The sequence below is a fragment of the Gossypium hirsutum genome, chromosome D05, assembly GCF_007990345.1.
Source record: "Gossypium hirsutum isolate 1008001.06 chromosome D05, Gossypium_hirsutum_v2.1, whole genome shotgun sequence".
In the NCBI taxonomy this organism is placed as follows: domain Eukaryota; kingdom Viridiplantae; phylum Streptophyta; class Magnoliopsida; order Malvales; family Malvaceae; genus Gossypium; species Gossypium hirsutum.
In genome coordinates this window covers 35978575-35988895 of record NC_053441.1, presented here as the reverse complement: position 1 = coordinate 35988895, position 10321 = coordinate 35978575, and the positions used below count along the sequence as shown (strand labels likewise).

At 35.1% G+C, this 10321-nt stretch overlaps 1 long non-coding RNA gene across 1 annotated transcript; it reads right to left on the bottom strand.

Moving 5' to 3' along the window:
• Positions 1-966: 966 nt before the first annotated feature.
• Positions 967-1782, bottom strand: LOC107902965 (uncharacterized). The gene is made up of 2 exons (XR_001685651.2): positions 1643-1782; positions 967-1374 (listed from the first exon to the last, which is right to left on the bottom strand). It is a non-coding gene; the product is annotated as an uncharacterized lncRNA (long non-coding RNA).
• Between the last annotated feature and the right edge of the window lie 8539 nt (positions 1783-10321).

Genomic DNA, 10321 nt, shown 5'->3' with positions numbered 1-10321 from the left:
AGCAACTGAATAAGTGTGAATGAGAATATGAACTAATTATACTATGAGTAAAGGATTTAAATACGTTGAATAATTAATTTATATACGAGTGCGTCAATAATTGGAAACTTTCGAGAATTGTGTTTCAGGTAGCCTAATAAGTATATCGTTCTTGAAAAATAGTTGTAGGTCTAAATCTATAAAAATATTATGAGAATGCACCATCAACTGTAGGAAATTTCATAGTGTTAAATTGAAGGTATGATTAATGATATGAGATTCAATATTAAATGGGATATAATTTTGGATATCGTGAGTGAGATTTGAATAAGAATATGAAAATTCTAGAATTTGTTTAATTAAATTCAAAGACGATAGATGGAAAGACAATGAAAGATTGATGTGAAGACATATGAGACGAAGTTATGAGAGGTATATATTTGAATTCAAGGTAAACAGTGATCACTAAGGAAGGAATTAATAGACATATGTGAATAAGTTAGTGAATAAACGATATCATTGAGTTCCAAATGTTGTTATCCGTTTAGGAAGCTTAGTAGGCAACACATGTGGGAGACTAATAAAAAAAAGTTAGATTGGTATTGGAAGCTAAGATGTGGTTGTATTAAAATGGTAAATGAAGTGAGATTAAGCAAAGGATATAGACAAATTGATCATGTAAGATTAAACTAAAGGAAAGTTAGACTAAAGATTGAATTAGTTCATAAAATTGTAGAAACATCGAGGTAAAGAAGTGTTTATCATGGGTACAATATGAATATGGCAGTAATCTTCAAATCATTCTTCAGATCACATTGCTCCAAGCTCCATTAAAAGCCATTAAAGACTTAAACTGAGGTTAGAAGTGAGAATAATTGTAGTCATATTTGGGATAAAGATTTATAAAAATAATACGATATGAAATATGATTTGCATACAAGAATCATCAATTAAGTTCATCATTTAGTAAGTGTACTAGAAGAAAGATTAGGAATATAGTTAGTTATATATATCTTGAAGCACCAATTAAAGGTCTCTACAAAGTGGTTGGTATATTAAAAATCATTTATCTATTGCGAGATAAGAACACTGCTTCTTTTTTAGAGTAGTATTCACTAGATAAGAATCATGCCTAATGTAATAGGCCAATTTTGTCTTGGTTAAAAAAACAAATAACAAGCCCAAATTGTAACCCAATTACATTAGCCTAAAACTAAATTTAACCTAACCCAATAAAGCCCAAATCAATAACCCTGTACAGCCCAAAATTTTCAAAGAACAACAAACCCTAGCAGCAGTCTTCTTCCTAGCTTTGGCGTTGCAACAACCGTTTCCACGCACGTCGTTGCTCGCACGTTCAGCAACCCCGACGCACCCCTTTCACGATCTCCATACCTGCGGAAAAATAGATCCAAATAGGAGTACAGACAGAAAATTGTAAAAAGGGATAGGGGATATAAAAAGCGGATGGATTTATGTAATGGGGGTTAGCAAAATTTTGTATTGAAAATTAAAAAAAAATTACAGCAGAAAAACTTATTTTTGAAGGTGATAGATTTTGTTTTTCCTTTTGTTTTTTACTGTTTTTACTTTGTTTTTGTTTTTCTTTCGTTTATAAAAACAAAAAAAAAAGAATAAAGAAAGGGAGTAGAGGGAAACTTACCGGAGTGGCGTCGTTGAAGCCCCTTCATTTCGTTGCAATTGGAGCAGGGGAAGGGTTTTGAGGGCAGAGATACGGCGCAACTTCAAAGAAAGAAAGAAAATGGTTTTTAGGGTTGGAAAAGGGGTTTTATTTGATTTAAAAAACGGCGCCGTATTTGGTGTACCTGAATGCCCGTATGACCTGACCCAAAACCCGATTAGATCCGCATGTTTTAAGTTGATGGGTTATTTATAATTCGGGCCCTTCATGTTTCTATTATTTTCAAAATCGCTTCTTTTTATTAGTTTCAAAATTTTTCATGAAACATTATTAATGTTTTGATTTAATCCAATGTTGCGCAATGCTTTGGGTAGTTTGGGTAAATTGTTTTTTGGGCCTCCTCCACTTATGCATGTTTTAATTTGCTCTCTTTCTTGTTTTTTTTTTTGTTTTAGGAATTTAACCTTTAAATTCTGCCTTTTTTTTACTTAACCTTTAGTTTTTTTATTTTAGTTTTATTTATTTATTATTATTTTTAATACTGTTTATATTATTATTACTGTATTGTTATTAGTTTATTATTATATGATATATTATTATTATTATTATACTTATTTATATGCGCATATGCATATTAATACAGATTTATATATATTTTTTTAAAAACGTTTTAAATATATATTTTATATACATATTTTATTATTATTATTTTTACAGTTTTTTATATATAAATATACACATTTTTATTTCATAATATTTATACGTTTCCCATATTTTATAATTTATATATGTTTTTTTTATAATGTGTACATATATATTTTTATACTCTATTCAAAGCTATTATAAATATTTTCCATGTTTTTATATTTACTAATATATTATATTTATACTTTTTTTTTAAAATGTATGAATATATTTTATATGTGTTTTATTATTGTTTTATTCTTATGACTTATGTATTCATATAGATATATGCATTAACAATTTATAATGCTTATGCATTTTTTTCTCTCATATCCATATACATATTTGCAAAATTCATTTATATATCATACTTATGTATACATATAATTTAAATTAAAATTTTTGTTTCATATTGCATTCACATTTTTAACATATCTTTTAAAAATATATTTGATTTTGTCAAAACATTAAAATCATTTTTTATTTTTATTTTATTTTATTCAAAGGCTTTTAAAATATAAATGATATTCAAAGTTAGGGATTTTTGAGAAAATTGAGCCCTAATGTCTTGGGTTCCGATTTTATTCGTTAATTCCAAATAACCGAATATATTCATTATTCAAAATGCATAAGTTTAAAAATCATTTTCGGGAACTTAATTTGTGGTGTCCTAACGTATTGGGCAGACATTTTGCTTTCTCGAAATGAAGATTTTCTTTAAAAAACTAAAAAGTGATATTCAAAGTTCGGGGGTTATGAGAAATTGTACCCTAATGTATTGGGTCTCGATTTCTTTATCCAGCTTGAACAATTGATTATCCTTTTCAAGTTTCATCATTTGAGTTTTTTTTATGATATTTTTAAATCCTCGACACTAAGACATTAAATAATCAATTTGGTACCGATTTTTGGGCGTCACGAGGGTGCTAACCCTTCCTCGTGCGTAACTGACTCCCGAACCTATTTTCTCAAATTTCGTAGGCCAAAACTATTTTTTAGGTGAACCGATCACACCTCGATAAAGGATCGGTGACGACTCTAGTTTTTGTTTTTAAAGTCGACAACTAAATTTTTGTTTTATCAAAAAATGATTTCGACAGCTTGGCGACTCCACTGGGGACTTTCGAGAGTCGAGCCATAAATTGATTAGCTTTTGTCTTTTTGTCGAAAAGGTTTCAAATTTGTTTTAAATCACGATTTCCTCTTTTGCATTCCTTGATTTTTATCATGATATGTTTGTTTAATTGGTCTAAGTTTGTTAGTCTATTTGCATTTTGCATTGCATAGACGATTTTACCCCTCTAAGTGGGAGTGAGAAGCTATTCCTTCGTGAGGTTTTCACCTCTGTGTAGGATAGTGGATTACTTTCGGGATACATCCGTACTTATGTCTTCGTGAGATTTTCATCTCCGTTCAGCCATAGGGAAATGTATTCCCCTGAACCAAACTCGGTCCATATGAGCCTATAATGGGTTAGGATCGAGGAATTTACTGGTTCGGGTACCTTTGCTCTAGAAGCCAAACCTCATATAGTGAACTTGTAGGAACTCACCTTAGGTAGAATTACTTTTAACCTTAGTAGATACCTGACTAGGAGTTTTATTATTATTATTTATTGTATTGTATTGGATTTAATGTTTATACCTAATACTAACTTGTTGTGATTTGCTTTGATTGCATGACATTATGACTGCATAGCATTTCATCCTAAAAGGCGTTGATTCACGTTCAGTTGCTAAATAGAGAGCTTTTCATAAGAAAATAGGTTTCTTGATAAAGTGGATGACATTATGGTTGTCCGGATATGGTCCAAGAAAACGTGATAAGAGAAGGATGATAGTTTATGGAGGACTACACGATTCAAGGATATGGTTGTGACCCGGATATGGTCCGGATATGGTCCAAGGATTCAAGTTGACGAAGATTATTCAAGAGTCATCAAATGTCCCAACCTTTCTAAAAGAAGTTAATGAGCATGAGCGAACAAAGAGTTGTGACCCGGATCAAGCAAAAAGGAGTTAGTAGTGGCATCCATTGGAAATTTGTGAGTTTTATCTTAAACATGCGAATGAAGAAAGAGATCAATGTTTCTTAGAGTATAAAGGCGAGGCCGTATATATTTTTGCTTTATGTAAAGAAATTTGTATTCTAGTAAAGTTTTCTAAATGCAATTGAATCAGAATCAACGTCTCTTTTATGCATTCATTTCATGCATTTGCATTGCATGACATCATATGCATTAAAATCCATTAAAAAGCCCTAATTGGTTAAAATCATTCCTCAGTTAACCTGGAAACTAACCAGTCAACCCAACACCGTTATGGTACAAGAGCGAAATCAAAGAATATGGATCAAAGGTTGGAAAAGCTCGAGCAGTTCCAAAAAGAAATACAGGATCAACTTTAGCAGAAAATGCAAGAGCAGTTTGAGAAGATCCAGCAGAAAATGATGAACAAAATGGTAGAATCTCAAGGGAGTATGATATCACAGTTAACACGACTGTTGACTGAAGGAAATGATAAAGGAAAAAGCCCTATGGCTAATGTCGAAGAGGAAGGTGATGGCGGACCCCTGTATCCTCCAGGCTTTACTTCCCCACATGTGCAGCCCCAAACTGAAGTATACCCATGCAAATCTTCTGTCACCATTAGGCCTCAGCAGTTTTAGGCTGATGCTTCAAGGTCAATGAATTTCCAAGCTGGATCAGGCTCTAGCCCTGAGAATAATCTTGTCAACCCCATTATCCCTGACTTCGATGAGGCGGTCGAAAAAGGAAAGACAAAAGAGGAATTACCAAAACAACTAGAGGAAAGGTGGAAATAGATTGAAGAGAAATTCAGGGCGATGGAAAGCACTAAGAGATATGGTGAGATTGATGCTAAGGATTTGAGTTTGGTTCCAGACTTGGTGCTCCCTTACAAGTTCAAGATGCCAGAGTTCGAGAAGTATAACGGGACCAGTTGCCCTGAAGCCCACATCACCATGTTTTGTACGCGAATGACTGGGTATGTCAATAACGATCAACTATTAATACATTGCTTCTAGGATAGCCTCACAGGAGCAGCGTCTAAATGGTACAATCAATTGAGCCGTACCAGGATTAGTTCTTGGAGATATTTGGCACAGGCTTTTATGAAGCAATACAGTCATGTAGCAGAAATGGTTCCTGATAGAATTACCTTGCAAAGCATGGAGAAGAAGTAGAATGAAGGTTTTAGGCAGTACGCACAAAGGTGTTAGGAGATCACCGTCCAAGTTCAGCCACTGCTCTTGGAAAGAGAAATGTCAATGCTCTTTATAAATACATTGAAAGCCCCGTTCATCACACATATGTTAGGAAGTGCCACAAAAAGCTTTTCTGACATAGTCATGAATGGTGAAATGATTGAAAGCGCCATAAGAAGCGGAAAGATTGATGCTGGAGGACATAGCAGAAGGCAAGCCCTAAAAGAAAAAGAAAATGAGGTGAACAGTGTGAATTCGTTCAGCAAATCGATTACGGTGAATCAGCCAAGAAAGGTGGTTGCTAATCAGTAGGGTTCATCAAAACAAGAATCAGGTGTGAAGTAATATATTGAGAAGCTCCAGTTCACGCCAATTCCAATGTCATATAAGGAGCTGTATCAAAGCTTATTTGATGCACATGTTGTTTCCCCTTTTCATGTGAAGCCTCCACAGCCTCTGTACCCCAAATGGTACAATGCAAGTGCATAATGCGATTATCATGCGGGAACTACAAGGCACTCAATAGAGAATTGCACTACCTTCAAAAGGCTAGTTAAAAGAATGATTAACATGGGTGTTGTCAAGTTTGATGATTCATCATCCAGTACAAAAAATTCCACTACCCAATCATGTTGATGTATGAGGAAAAGTTAGAAAGTGTTCGTATCAATGCCATAGGCACAACTGAAGGAGGGACCCTGTTAGAGATCTGCCCTTATCAACTTGGAGATGTTCTAAATAATTAAACTGCGGAGGAAATTCCCGTAGTTTTTGGAGCCTACTCAAAGTAATGTTCGGAACACACTTGTTGCTTTTAGCCTAGAGGCAATAAGAATTCCTTTGTGAAATAGGTTCATATCTGAATGTCGTTATTTTAATGAAATGCATCCTTGCAATCATTTTTGAACCAATATTCTTTCATTCTTTTTTGAATAATTGTTCTTTCATTCTTTTGGATTTGCTTCCACATCATTCTTTCATTCATTCATAATCATATTGTACAAATTCATACATTCTTATGTGTATTTTTTGGTGCCTACTATAGGTCTCCAGATATCAATGATGTGAGTGACACTGCTACAGATTTAGAATCTCCTTTTAAGCGAGACATGTTTTAGAAAGATTTCATGACTTTGGAAATGACGTAGATTGTAGCTTACTCTGGACTTGTTGAGGATAGTAGAGTAAGAAGAGGACAAATTTACCTCATGAGGAGTCAGTGGAGATCGTGACCTCGAGGGAACATGCATAACCGGAGGAACGAAGTAAGACCTTGTTAAGTTACTTCAAGAGTTCAAAGATGTCTTCGTATGGTTATACCAGGACATGCCTATGTTAAGCACTGATATTGTAAAATGAGCAACACCACAACGTCAGAATTTTGCAGTATGTTCAAGATTAACATCATGAACGATGCAGTCAGAATTCTTTGCCAGGGTAATACATTTTTGTTGGATTTCATCTTAATTGAAGAGGAAGATTCAAAGTTTTCTCGTCATAGTTAAGTTTTGCCCCAAAAGGCTCTATGAGAGAAACCTGATGCCAAATAAGATTTTTCGCATACAAAATGAAAGTGGAAGATCTTATGGGGAAGACCTTATCTGGAATAACATTGATTCTGATTGAAAGGGATGACCAGGACTTGCCTAATCCTATGAGTGCAGATTCAATCCAAACAAAACAAAAAAAACAAAAAAAGAGGAAAAAAGAGAACAAAAGAAGAACAAAAAAAGTAAAAAGAAAAAGAAAAAAAAACCTCCACCGGGGCAATGTCTTTCTCTCTAGCTTATTACGGTTTTTCTATTGAAGTTGAAATTTTTTTTCTCTGGGTATTGGCTAAGCTGAAGTAGGATGAAGATCAAATCTCAATACGATCAGTTGAACTTAATTGAAGGAAAAAGGCTAAAAGCTATTCGTCACGGTCAGATGTACTAAAAACGGATGATGCGAGCTTACAACAAAAAAGTTCGACTCGAAGAATTCCACGAGGGAGACCTGGTATTGAAAAGATCCTTCCTCTTCAAAAGGATTTTAGAGAAAAATGAGTGCCAAAGTGGGAATATCCTTATGTTGTAAAGAAGACCTTTTTCGGAGGAGCACTGATATTAAGTGAGATGGATAGTAAAAAACTGGTTTAATCTTGTAAACTCAGATTCAATCAAGAAATATTTCACTTAAGAAAGGAGAAGACTAAGGTAAAAACCCGCAAAGGACACTTTGAGTGAAAAAAAAAGAGAAGAGAAAAAAAGAGATGTGAAAAAATGAAAATGAAAAATGGAAAAATGAAAATGGAGAGGCTAAGGTGAAAACCCGCAAAGGGCGCCTTGAGACCAAAGGGGATTTGAGTTGAAAACCCAAAAAGGGCGGCTCAAATTTTGGATCAAAATGAGGCATTAGGTGATCAGAGTTACTCGAATGTTGATCAGAATGGGGCATGTGGTGGTCTTGTAATACCTGAATCAGCAGGAAAGGGTATGCGACATCTTGGGGCATTGACAGAGTACTGTAGATCTTCTAAACACATGTCAAACTCAGAATGATCTTCAGCAAGTTTGTACAGAAAAGTTCAAGCTGTGATATCTGGGGCACCTGATTTTCATACTATTCATATTGAATTGCTTGTTCTGGGAATACTTCATTCTTTTTCAAAATACAAGTCAATTCCTCTTTTATTCTCAATATTCTTGATAATTTGTTCATTGCAAGTTATGCTTTCAAAGTAATTCCATTTTATTCATAGTTTTGTTCTTTTTTGCAAGCGTGTTGCATTAGAATAATGATTAATGGACTAATAAAACTTTCACAAGGGAGGTTTTGCATATTACTCTAGAAGTTTTTAAATAATACGGAACCTGAAACAAGACTTTTGTTTAGAACGCACCTGGTTTAAAGGTTGGAAATCTGAGAAGGAAGAGTCTAATTAAGACTATCTCTTTGGATTTTGTTGTCAAAAGCATTGATTGAACAAAGTGACAAGATGTTGTGTTGGTGACAAAGCGTCAATGAAAAAACAAGCAATGATCATTTGTGCATGAGCATTTGGTATAACCTTGGGAATGGTGTAAAGGACCAAAGAATCTTACATTCTACATCCTTGAATTGTGATAGGAAAGGATTGAGAAAATACCAGATTTTTCTATCCTTGGGTTACAACGGGAGAAAGATGGTACAAAATTTTGCGTCCCAGTGGATTGAACTTTGAAGTTCACAGTAGGGGGCAATTTGATTAAGTGTTTTTTCAGAGATGCTAGTTGAGCAAGAATGCGTTATAGCACATCAATGATAAAGCCTAAATAAACTTTGAGTAATGACAACCTAAGCTTTAAAGAGGAATTATTCTCGAAAAAAATGACATTCTGCATTCATTCAAATGTCATTCATACATGTCTAGTTAAGAGTATTTGATTCATTCTGATCATGACATCCTAATCGCTAGGCATAATTAGGTTCATAAATTGAATTATATAGGTCATGTTCCCTAGAGAACAAACCAGTGAAACTTCAGCTTTATCTCCCTGAGTAGCAGTGGAATAGGTTGAAAATAGCAGATCTTGTCTTCCTGTATTGGCAGCGAAGTATATCAAAGATACTAGCCTTGTCTCCTTGGGCAGCAGTTGAGTAGGTTGAAAATGGCAGATCTTGCCTTCCTGTATTGGCAGTGAAGCAGATCGAAGACATTAGTCTTATCGCCATGACGTTGCAATTAAAAAGATTGAAGCCACAAAGACGGATCTTATTTCCTTGGCAGTCTAGTGGAGCAGATTGAAGTCACGACGGCGAATCTTGTTTCCCCGACATTGCAATTATAAAGATTGAAGCCACAACGACGGATCTTACTTCCTTGGCAGTGCAGTGGAACAGATTGAAGTCACGACGGCGAATCTGGTTTCCCCGAAATTGCGATTAAAAAGATTGAAGCCACAACGGCGGATCTTACTTCCCTGGCAGTGCAGTGGAACAGATTGAAGCCACGACAGCGAGTCTTATTTCCCCGACATTGCAATTTAAAAGATTGAAGCCACACGGCAGATCTTATCTCCCTGGCGGTGCAGAGGAACAGATTGAAGCTACAACAGCGGACTGGTTCTCTCGACATTACGATTTAAAAGATTGAAGCCATAACGGCGGATCTTACCTCCCTGGCGGTGTAGCGGAATAGATTGAAGTCACAATGGCGAATCTTGTTTTCCCGACATTACAGTTAAATAAATTGAAGAAAATAATCCTATACCTATGAAGTTGCAGTAGGTCGGATTAAATCCCCATGACAGATCTCATCTTTTTGAAGTTACAGAAGAGAAAATCGCATCCAGTCTTATCTCCTTGAAGTTGTAGTGGAGCGGACTAGAGATAGCAAATTTTATTCTTTTGAGAAGCTACAAGATACAACTCCTATTTCTTGTTGTTGCAGTGATGTGGATTGAAACACCAGTTCTTATACATCTGAAGATGCAGTAGGATGGAATGAAGCTACTTGAAGGAAAAGAGCCCCGAAGTCCAACATGACCAGGCAAAATTGGTCATTTTTAAAGTCTTTGCTCTGTTCTAGTTACACGATAATGGGCAAAGAGGGGCAGCTGTAATAGGCCAATTTTGGCCTGGTTAGAAAAACAAATAACAAGCCCAAATTGTAACCCAATTACATTAGCCTAAAACTAAATTTAACCTAACCCAATAAAGCCCAAATCAATAACCCTGTACAGCCTAAAATTTTTCAAAGAACAACAAACCTTAGCAGCAGTCTTCTTCGCAGCCGCAGCAACCGTTTCCATGCACGTCGTTGCTCGCACG